Source organism: Gossypium arboreum, chromosome 12 (genome assembly GCF_025698485.1).
Source record: "Gossypium arboreum isolate Shixiya-1 chromosome 12, ASM2569848v2, whole genome shotgun sequence".
Lineage (NCBI taxonomy): Eukaryota > Viridiplantae > Streptophyta > Magnoliopsida > Malvales > Malvaceae > Gossypium > Gossypium arboreum.
In genome coordinates this window covers 29791894-29804457 of record NC_069081.1, presented here as the reverse complement: position 1 = coordinate 29804457, position 12564 = coordinate 29791894, and the positions used below count along the sequence as shown (strand labels likewise).

Sequence of the window (12564 nt, the reverse complement as noted above, 5' to 3'; positions counted from 1 at the left end):
TAATCTAAATAAATTGCCAACAACAACAACAATAGAAGCATCAGATGCAAGATCCACCATTAACAGCTACAGGTAATGTACCCCGCGAAAATCCACTGACGTTAAGAAACCAATAAGCACCATAGCTTCCTGCAAGCATTCATATGCCTCAGAACGAAAGAACTTTAAGGGATTATACCTTACTAAGTCTGGACATGGTTCAACAAAGTATAACATGGTGATGATTACAACTAATAATTTCTCGATAAAACTATCTATGGTTAAGATGATCCGGAACAATCTGCAATTTAGGCGCACTATGATGGAGGATCCTAATCAACATTTAAAATGATTTCTTTAACTCTGTGATACTTTTAAATATAACAGGATCACTGATGACGCTATTCATTTCTGGTTGTTTCCCTTCTCATTAATTAGCAATGCATTTTCTTGGTTAGACTCGTAAGCACCAGTATCTATAAAAACATGGGATGAATTTGCTAGAAAATTCTTACAAAAGTTCTTCCCGATTAGCAAAGTAGTTTTTCTGAGACAAGAGATTGTTGTCTTTAGATAGATGGTGGGAAAAAGTTTTTATGAGGCGTGGGAATGTTTCAAAATGTTGATTCAAAAATGCCCACACCGTGGATTTCCTAAGTGGATGCGATTGCAAGTATTCTATAATGGGTTGGATGCAAATGTATGATATGGATTAGATAGAGTAGTAAGAAGAGCCCTTATGAAAAGAACATATGAGGATGCATATGAAATCATTGAGAACATGGCAATAAGCTCTATCTATGGTAAAACCTATCCAAGAGGATGATAAGTATCAACAGTTAGTGGATAGACTCAATCGTACCAAATTTGTTTCTACACTATCTATGCATTGAAGAGACGATCTGCTTTTCCACTATATCACCAATCCGACTGAGGATGTAAATTACGTCAGGAATAGGGGTGGAAACCCTTATTCGAATACATATACTCCCGGCTGGAGAGATCACCTAAATCTAAGATAGGAGAAACCAAGGAGCATGTAATAATCTAAATCAACTTAAAAACACTAATTACCAACCTTTTATTTGTAGGAACCCAAGGATAGGGTCAAACCATATGACCTTACTGCATGTAGTCAACAATTGGATAAAATTTAGGGAGAGATGCAATCAATGAGAACAGATGTCAAGCTGGTGCAACTTGAGCGCACCAACTTAGCCAAAACATTGACAAAGCTTGAAGATTAAATGAGCCAATTAATGAGCATGATGGGTGATATGAAAAGATAAATTGGCACAGCTATTCCTAGCAATACAGAGGACAATCCACAGAGCAAAGGTAAGGAGCATATGACGGCGATAGCACTTCGATCGGGCAAAGTACTGAGTAGCCCAGAAAACCCTACTTCGTAGGGAGTTATGGAGAATACTGATAATCTTCGAGAGGAACTCCCAGAAGCTGAAGAAGAACCAAGGCTAGAAGAGGCAGAGGCACCATCAAGATGCCAAAATAGAAAAAACCCCATTCCTTTCAAGACTAGAAGAAAAGCATAAGTGGGATGAGGATGAATTTTTAAGTTTCTTAAACCTGTTTAAAACATTAAATGTTAACCTACCTTTAATTGAGTTAATTAAAAAGGTTCCTAAGTACACTAAGTTTTTAAAAGAAAAGATGGCTAGGCGTAATAAAATTAAGGTAGAAGAACAAGTTAATTTAAATGCTTCCTGTAGTGTGATTATTTCAAGACAGGTACCTCAAAAATTGAAAGACCCAGGAAGTTTTACTATTCCTATAAAGATAAGGTGCATTTATTTTAATAGAGCTCTATGTGATCTAGGAGCTAGTATTACTTTAATGCCTTCATCGATTTTTGAAAAACTCGGGTTAGGGGATATGAAAACTACTCAAACAACATTACAGTTGGTTGATAGGTCTTCGGTATGTGTGAAAAGGGTATTGGAGGATGTGTTAGTTAAAGTCTGAAGATTCATTATCTCTACAGATTCTTTTGTGGTTGATTTCAAAAAAGATCGTGAGATATCAATCTTATTAGGAATACTCTTTTTAGCCACTTTTAGATCTACCATTGATTTAGAAAAGAATGAATTAACCATGAAAATTAATGGTGACACTGGAACTTTTAAATGTGGCCATTAATTGACTAAGGACGATAAGAGGAAGTTAAGGGAACAATGTAAAAATTTATTTATTTGTAACGTCCCTGAGTTAAGGAACACGCTTCCATTTATGCATGTAGAAAGAATAAATAGGTTTAAGGAAAAGGATAAATGGGCACAGGTGGAATGGTACGATGGACGGTGGACTAATACTGAAAGAACAAGAAAATCATCCATCAATGAATTAGAGACACTGTCGGATGAATCCAGTAGTAAAACTTAAAAATTAGTTGAATTGTCGCTTAACTTTTGTAAATTATTGTATATTTAACTAATCACCTAGTTTAGATTTTAACTTTTATTTGATGTAGGTTCATCTCTAAACCAAAACATCCTTGAAGCTGGAGTTTTGAGTCGAGACAGAGTCAGTGTTGTGACATCGCCTCAATGAGTCGCAACATAGCAGAAGTTTCCTTCAGACCTACAAATTGACGGACATGTCGCAACACAGAACCTCTATTCTGTGACATCGGTATACTGCCAGGTATGTGCAACACGGAACCCCAGTGTCGCGACATCACTTTAGTTTTCTATAGGGTTGACCCGAACTAATCGCACAACTTGGTGGTTTAACCCTTAATTTACCCGATTTTAACACGTTAAAACACCAATTTTCTAACCTAAAAACACCTTAACTCTTTTACTAAACCTAGACTAACCTCTTTTACATTCATATTTTGAAAACACCCTCTCAAAACTTTAAAACCTAGACCCCCAATCTCTCAAATGTTTTTCTTCTTTAACAAACTTTTCAATCATCATTAGATAAACAAGGAATGGGAATACGATGTGAAAGAAAGGAATCTAAACAACCTCCAAGCATATAACTTTGGTTAAAGATTCCTGCATTCAATGTTTTTTACTGATTCATTGATTTGTTTGTTTGTTGAAATATCATGCCTCCTTGGAAAGTCAGATGAACTATGGAAACGAAACTATTGATGGGTCCAAACCCCCTAATTTTGAAAACCCAGATATTGGAATATACTTTAATGAACTTTAAGGAAAAACCTTTATCCAAGAGAGGGGATTCGATCTGTTAATGGATTTGTGTAAGGAAATATGACTTTTAGTTAGATATCATAGGTGGGAACATTTTTGGATGATCCCTAAAGATATTTCCATGGTCCTTGTAGTTCTAGAATTTTGCGCATCTTTACAGGACATGAGACTAGGAATACTGAAGGTCATCTGTGGGAATCAATACTTGTGCGAGGGAAAGAAGTGAGAGTAACCCCTCGAATTATTTGTGACTTTTATAATGTTCCATACTATGAAAATGATTTAGAATATTTCCGAGACATAGATATGGATAGCATTATAAAATTTTTAACTGAAGGAAGGGGTGAATGGAAATTTCATTCAGGAACCAACATTCCCAGATCCTTTCATAAAGTTATTATGTTTCTAGAGGCTAAGATGTGGATTCAATTTGTGTGCACGAGAATATTACCTGCTATAAATGTTTCTAACATTAATACCTTTAGGCAATATTAATTTATGCTATTTTATAGAAAAAGCAGGTATGTATCGGTAAATGGATCCATTGTAACACCCCAAAATAAGGCCTAGGAATTTTAGGGGTATTTTATGGATTTTAGTCGTAAAGTGTTCAAAATTTTATGACATAGTTTATCGGTAATGTTTTCGGCTATGTGTTTTAGAAAATTAAACCAGTTTCTGAAAACGAGTTTTAAATGCCTTTAATTTTGAAAAGTGGATTGATTTGTAAAAGGGTTAAAGCTTTGAGTTTTTATAAAGAATTTAACCAAATTTTAAAATTCAACCTAAACTACCCCATTTATAGTTTTATTTTCACGTTAGTTTTCTCCTTTACATTGTTTTTCTCATCCCTTGTTTGAAAAAGCTTATCCCAGTCAAATTTTTATTCCCAAACCCCATACTCTTCAATTCTTTCACTTTCCCAACATTAAACCTCCATAGAAGTTAAGAAAAGCACCTAAAAACACCATAGTTTTCTCTATTGCCAAGCTTGTGAGTTTTTCAGATTTTTTATCAAACGCTCAATTTTTTGTCAACTAAGGTAAGAAATCATTTTTTTATTAGTTTTTAATGTTATCTGGCATTTTTTTTATTAGTTTTTAATGTTATCTGGTCTTTTAAATTGAGTTTTTATCCATTAAATCTTATGTTTTGAATAAAAGAAGAAACTTGGGTCGTTAATGGTGAAATTTGAGACTTTGCATAAAAATGATGTTTCAAAGTGCTTTTCAATTAGTTTTGATGTGACTAGAAGGTTTCTAAACTTGCTTTGAAGTTTTGTTAAAGATTTCTTGAGTTTTAATGAATTTTCAAAAAATAGTCATAAACATGTTGAAAAAATCGATACCATGAACTGAGTAGATTAATGTAGTTTAAGGTTGAGAATTAGTCATAGGTGAATTAAAAGATGAACGGAGCTGGTTTTAAGTGAAAAAGATTAAGTATAAATCGAGATATTGAAATTTTAAGTTTTCTACGTTAAAGGTTTTAATCAAAATAGAACCTAGCTTAGGCTTGCATTTTTAGATTGTTTGATGTGAGTCTTTCACTGAATGTTAATTGTGATGTTGTGTGATTTACTTTGTTGAAATGTTGGAACCGAGAAGACCTTCTACAAGTAGAGATAAAGGTAAGGAAATGCTGGTTTGAGCTTTTGACTTTTCGACAAAAGTGTAATTGGTGAGTGTTTGGAATAATTGCTTGTGGACATAATTCAATGCATTATTTAGGAGTTTAGTCATAGCCTAAACCCCTACCCTAAATTTCAAGTGTAAGCTTTCTTTTACTCATGTTTAACTTGTAAAATATGTGCTTGTGTTATTGATCAACTGTTAAACGTCACAGCAGTAATGTGCAAGCATACACTACCAATGCAAATATAGTAGACAAATATGAGTTTGTCAGATATCGATCCCACGAAGATGGTTGTCTTTTGTCTATCAATGTCAGTTCAATAAATAAATACAAATGATATAAATTGTGAGAGTAGTTGTTGAAGCAACAACTTGAAAACAACAAGATAAAATATGATAATGATAAACTGGGATCCCCAACGTGAATATTCAACAGAATACTAAGTGCTCACAAGGTATAAAAGGATAGGTGATTGTTGATGCATTAAATTGCAATGAATATCTTACCAAGCATAACTTTTATATTTAACCTAAGACTTAAACATGCACTGTAACAGTCCAATTTAGACCCTAGTCGGAACAGTGGTTTCGGGACCATAAATTCGAGTCAGAATAATATTTTAATATTATTTTTTGTGTCTGTGATATGGTAATTTTTATCTGCGAAGTTTCTGTGATTTAATTTGTCTGTTTCTGTACTTAATTCTGAAAAAAGATTTAATCGCATAAAAGGTGAAAATGTATATATTTGAAATGGCTTTGGACTAATAGGTTCTTATGTGATTATTTGACCATGTAATGTATTAAATGACTTTGTTGGACATTAGTAAATGGTTTATTAATGTTTAAATGCAAGGGTGTTTTAGTAAAAGGTCTAATATATGTTGTTGTAATAAAATTAAAACATGAAATTAGGCCATAATATGTTCATATAGCTGAAAATAAGAGAAAAAAAAAGAGAAAAGCTTTGGCTAGGGTTCGGCACATTGGGAGCTTAATTCGGGTAAGTGTTTTGCTCGATTTTTGATAATTTTTATGTTCCTATGATCGTTGCTTCGTGTTCTACAGAGCCCATGTCTGAATTTATGTTTCTGTTAATGATTTCATGAAATGCCATTGTTGATATCATGAGTCTTTTGTTATTTTTGGATGAATTATGAAGGCTTAGTAGATGATTTATAAGTTGTCTTTGAATTTTTGATGAAATTGAGCTATTCGGGTAATTTGTGAAAATGAGTTTTTGAAGGACTAAGTTGTAAATTAAATATGTTATTTGGGCTTGTATGGAAGCTATGTATTTTCTGCCAAGCTATAGTTTTGGTGAATTTTGCATATTTTTGATTTTGTGAAAAATGGACTAAATTGTCAAAGTGTGAAAATGTAAGGGCTAAAATGCAAAGTTCCCTAAATATGTGTTCATGGATTATTTTAAATGAAATGAATGGTTGAATGGTTGAATTTGAATTGTATTAGATCAAGAACAAAGAAAATCGGGCTTAGATCGAGGGAAGTCCAGAATAATCGAATAGTCGACTCGTTTCCGTCTGAAATTTGTACGAGGTAAGTCAAAATACAATTATGTGTTAAATTGATTGAATGTTGTATGTACTACTTACAATTTGTATTGGACGGCTATGAGAGCCTGATGAATGAATTCCGAGTAAATTTCGATAATATGCTAGTATCTGAAAAGCTCTGTATGTTTCTAAAGGAACGTTGATATCGATCTGAAATATCGTGTAAGACAATGTCTGGGACACAGGCCTCGATTTGAGATTTACGTGTAAGACCATGTCTGGGACATTGGTATCGTATCTGATTTCGTGTAAGACCTTATCTGGAACAGAGGCATCAATACTGAATTACAAGTAAGACCAAGTCCGGGACGTCGGCATTGTACCCGTTTATGAGTATCTGTATCGTTTCTGAACCATCTGATGATAGAGTACGAGATATGGGAATGAATATATGAAATGTATAATCTATACAGGTACGCTTGTATCGTACTATATTTCTGAATATGAAAGACTGTTTCTGTGAAATAAGGAATGTAAAGTATGTATGGAATTTGGAAATGAAACATAACATGTATACAAGCGAATGAGCATGGTTAAGCTCATGTATTACTCTGTGAAATCGCTATGAATTCTTATTATTGACTTTTACTTTATAGGCTTTAATAGTTAGATCAATTGTATTTGGCTTACTAAGCTCTTTGTAGCTTACTCTGTGTGATTTCTATCTGTTTTACAGTTATCATAGCTACTGAAGGCTCGGGAATAGTCGAGGATTGTCACCATACTATCGAACTCATTTTAGTACTTTTGAAAGTGTAAATATTTTTAAGTATGGCATGTATAGGCTAGAATGTCAATGTATTTAAGCATGAGTTAGAAGGTGCCATAAGTGAGCTATGAAATGAGCATTTTGGCATGTTGCTGTAATAAGATTTTTAATGTGTTTTGGTATGGATTTGAGTAGGTTAATGAATAATGATGATTTAGTTATAATGAAACATGTTTTGAGCATGGAATTGGTTGAAACTTTTAGTATAAATGTTGTTTATTATTGCTTGTAGGAATGACCCAAATAGGGGTGGCAAGTTGGCTTAAATCAAGCCTGAATTGAGCAACACAGTTAGGAAACACGAGCGTGCCTTGTGGCTGTGTATGTAATGCAGTAACTTTTTAAGATCACACGGTTAAGACACATGGGCATGTCATATGGCCATGGGTTTAAGTCAGTAGCTAGCTAAGTGTCACACGGCCGTGTCTGTTGGTCATGTGTAAAAGTCAGTATATATACTCTGTTATGGCACGGCTAGATTGCAGGGGCATGTCTGGTGCCCGCGTAAGGCACACAGCCTGGTCACACGGACGTGTGACCTCAACAGAATTGAAAATTTTTCTAAGTTTTGAAAATTCTGATTGTGTTCTATTTAGTCCCGACCTTATCTAAAAGTATGTCTTAGGTCTTGGAGACCTCCATAAGGGATGAATTGTTGATGATTGCCTATGTATTAATATTATTTGATATCTGTGATTCTGAATTGGTCTGAAATGTTCTGTCTATCTGGTAATGCCCTTACATATTTCGGCAACGGTTACAAGATAGGGGTGTTACATTTTATTGGTATCAGAGCTATGGTTTAGTCAATTCTAGGACACCATAGCATATGTGAGTCTAGCTATACATGCCATATTTATGAACTGTGATAATATGATGAATCCTGACGTTGAAATGTGCTTTTGTATAGCAATGGATCTTGATAGAGCTGTAGCTGACGATGTTGAAAGCAATGCGCCTGCTCTCGCGCAAGGGACAGTGCAAGTTGATTCTCGACTGGCTATGAGTAGCCATGATGGTGAGGCTAAACAAGCCTTTTATCAGATGATGAATGATTGGTTCACCCAATACATTAGAACCAATCTGGCTGTACAACAACCTCCACCCCTGGTTAACCCTTCTCAAATTCCTGTTATGCCCTCAGTGAATCCGGTTCAGTTAAGTAGACCACCAATTGATAAGATTAAAAAGTATGGGGCTGAAGAGTTCTGAGCTACAACGAATGATGATGCTGAAAGAGCCGAATTCTAGTTAGAGAATACAATACGAGTGTTTGATGAAATGTCTCTGAATCCTAAGGAATGTGTAAAATATGTCGTTTCACTTTTGAGAGATACGACGTACTATTGGTGGAAAACTTTAATATCTGTGGTTCTGAGTGAACGGGTTACTTGGGATTTCTTTCAAGTTGAATTTTGGAAGAAATACATTAGTCAGAGATTCATCGATCAGAAATGTAAAGAGTTTCTCGAGCTTAGACAAGGTCGTATGTCTATTACAGAATACAAACGTGAATTTGTTAGATTGAGCCAATATGCTCAGGAATGTGTATCAAATGAAGCAATATTGTCTAAAAGGTTTGAAGATGGATTAAACGAAGATATTTGTCTGTTAGTTGGGATTTTGGAGATTAAAGAAATGGTAGTGCTCGTTGAGTGAGCTTGTAAAGCTGAAGAATTAAGTAAAGAGAAAAAAAAAGCTGATTCTGAAGCTAGAGATGTTAGAAAGAGATCTTCGAATAGATCATTTCAGTCTGTTTCAAAGAAATTCTGAGATGATCATGGCCGTTCAAAGGCTGATGTAGGACATTCGAATTGAGATCGAGCTAGATCGCATTCGAATTTCAGAGCTCCTGCTACTTCTGTTGCAACTGTCAGGAATGTCCGATCTAGGAAACCTGAATGTAAACACTGTGGTAAAAGATATTTGGGAAATTTTAGATTGAATAACCGAGCCTATTTTCGATGTAGCTCTCTGGACCATTTTGTAAGAGATTGTTCTGAACTTGCTGAGTAAGTGAATGTACATAATCTAAGACCGAGCAACACCTCAGCTAGAGGTAGATCTTCTAGAAATACAAGAAATACAAGTGGTGGTCAAAGAGCTACTAGGGATACTGTTGTTAGATCTGAGGCCAGAGCACCTGCCAGAGCCTATGCTATTCGAGCTCGTGAGGAAGCCTCATCTCCAAACGTGATTACTAGTACTTTTACTCTTTAAGATACTTCTTTGATTGCATTGATAGACCCTGGATCAATGCATTCTTATATCTGTATGAATTTAGTGCACCATAAGACTTTGCTTGTAGAGTTTACTGAATTCGTAATTAGAGTATCGAACCCCTTAGGAAAAACTGTCTTGGTTGATAAAGTCTGCAAGAATTACCCGTTATTGATTCGAGATATATGTTTTCCTGCTGATCTGATGCTTTTGCCTTTCGACGAATTTGATATAATTTTAGGAATGGGCTAGTTAACCTTGCACAATCTATTGTGAATTGCAAACGAAATGTCATTGATTTAAGGTGTAAGAATGATGAGATAATTCGAATTGAGTCTAGTGATTTGAATGGACTATCAGCTGTGATATCTGCAATGAAAGCACGGAAATATGTGAAGAAAGGTTGTGAAGCCTACTTAGCTTATGTGTTACACTCAAAAATGAATGATAAGAAAGCTGAATCAGTGCCTGTTGTCTGTGAATTCTCTGATGTGTTTCCTGAAGAACTACCGGGTTTGCCTCCGATTCGAGAAGTTGAGTTTGGCATTGAATTAGTACCTGGTACTACTCCGATTTTGATATCTTTGTATAGAATGGCTCCGACTGAGTTAAAGGAATTAAAATCTCAGTTGCAAGAATTGACCGATCGAGGATTTGCTAGACCGAGATTTTCACCATGGGGTGCTCCTGTTCTATTTGTGAAAAAGAAATATGATACAATGAGAATGTGTATTGATTACCGTCAGCTTAACAAAGTGATTATAAAGAACAAATATCCTCTGCCTAGAATTGATGACTTATTCGATCAGTTGAAAGGTGCTACTATGTTTTCAAAGAAAGATCTGACATTAGGTTACTATCAGTTGCGAGTAAAGGACTCTGACATTCTAAAAACTGCTTTCAGAACGAGGTACGGGCATTATGAATTTTTAGTTATGCCTTTTGGATTAACGAATGCACCTGCTATCTTTATAGATTTAATGAATAAAATTTTCAGACTGTATTTAGATCAATTTGTTATTGTATTCATTGATGACATATTGATTTATTCACGTGATGAATATAAACATGTCGAGCATTTGAGAATAGTGCTACAGACTCTGCGAGATAAATAGTTGTATGCAAAGTTCAGTAAATGTGATGTAACACCCCAAACCCGAGACCATTGCCGGTGTCGGACCCGAGGGGTTAACAAGCCAAGTTCACATGTTTTTGCCCACCAATTTGACATTTCGGTCGAAATGGAAAACTGCGTCCTTGTCGCCTTAAAATCATATCTCGAGTTTCAAAACTCGGAAACTGGTTTCGTAAATTTTCCTGAATTTAGACTCATATATCCATCCATGTATTTATTTCTAGGATTTTTGGTCGGGCCAATTGGTACAGTTTATTAGTTAAAGTTACCCATGTTACGAGGATCGACTGCTCTGACCTTCGCGCGGTATAACTTGAATATCTCTCTGTACAGGGATTTAATGCTGGTGTCGTTTGTTTCTAATGAAACTAGACTCAAAATGGAATCTGTACATATAAGGTATGTCTCCTAATTCTTTTGGATAATTTATAGTGAATTTTTAAAGTTGCGATAGGGAACCCGAAACCATTCTGCCCCGCCTCACAATAGCTTTAATATCTCTTAACCTGTAACTCCTATGACCATTTCGTTTCTTCCATATGAAAATAGACTCATCAAGGTTAATTTACATAGCTTATTCACTATTTAATTTCACAAAGTATCCATCAATTCAATAACTGAAATTCATTAGTCGATTGAGCGAATGTTGCTCAAACATGTCGACTCTCCAATGTACATATAACGTACCTTATCCTTTGGGCTTTCCGAGTGCACTAATTGAATTCATTACAGCAACCAACACTCACCTCCAGCCCAAGATTCTTGAATATAACCGGATATAATCACGTGCACAAATGCCTTGGTCTTAGCCCGGATCGAATAACTTCGCACGAATGCCTTGGTCTTAGCAGGATATAGCCACTAGCACAATTGCCTTGGTCTTAACCGGATATAATTTCAGCATAATTGTCTTGGGCTTAGCCGGATATCATTCAATTTCTCATGCACACATACATCAATAATCATTGGACATACATATTTCATTTTCGTTACTAAGGCTCAAACACAATTATAATCATTAGCATATTCGCCGGGACTTAGCCCGTGGAATTCAAATACTCATACACACATAATCAATAATCATACACAACCATATTTCATCTCACATAATTCAAGTAAGGTCACTTCTTGAGAACTTACCTCGGATGTTGTCGAACGGCTTTTTCGGCTATTCGATCACCTTTTCCTTCCCTTGTCCAATTGTGGCCCTCTTAGCTCTTGAGCTAATTCAAACAAATTCAATTTATTAAAACCTCATTGTGCTTGCTTATGGCGAATATGACAAGGATTTTAAATGGTCATATGGCCACTCTTTAGCTTGAATACACAATGGTCATGCACATTTTATACTACATCAAGCAATTCAATACAATTTATTTGAGCATCAAGGAAATGCTAAGGCCTTCAATAGGCTATCCAAGGTCGAATATTCATGTACATGTTGAGGTCAATTTTGCACTTAATACCTCACAAAAACAGCATGCAATTTACTAATTAATGCTTTGCACATTGTGGCCCAAAACTTATAATATAGCATCAAGCACCTACATGTGTGCTAGGTCAATTGTGCTTGCAATTTCACAAGCATTCTTCCACATCTTCTTCTTTAAACCAATATATTCATCACTTAGTTCATAACCAAAACATAATGTGCAATCATATATATGCATATATGAGCATGGCAAATTTCAAGGTGTCCATAGCCATCCAAAACACAAATTTTAACTAACATGCAAGAAGCATGAATCATGCTCAAGAATGCATCATGGCGAATATGACAATCATGCTTCTTTTCAACTTCAATCATGATAAAACAAAAAGAAAGCTCAAAATCTTACTCATGAGTAGACAATCCATCATTGCATGCATCATCATCAAGTTTCACACTTAGCATGCAATGGCTTTATCACCATAACAACTTTGGCCAAATGCCATTTCCATGGCATAACAAAGATTTGAGCCATGGCTAACATGCACATCAAATTAGCAACCAAACCATGCATGAAACTCCCAACACAACCTCATACATACCTTAATCTTGATGTAAACTTAGCCAAATCTCCTTCTAGGT

At 35.2% G+C, this 12564-nt stretch overlaps 1 non-coding gene across 1 annotated transcript; it reads right to left on the bottom strand.

Moving 5' to 3' along the window:
• Window positions 1-523: 523 nt before the first annotated feature.
• On the bottom strand, window positions 524-630 carry LOC128286004 (small nucleolar RNA R71). The gene has a single exon (XR_008276551.1). It is a non-coding gene; the product is annotated as a small nucleolar RNA R71 (small nucleolar RNA).
• Between the last annotated feature and the right edge of the window lie 11934 nt (window positions 631-12564).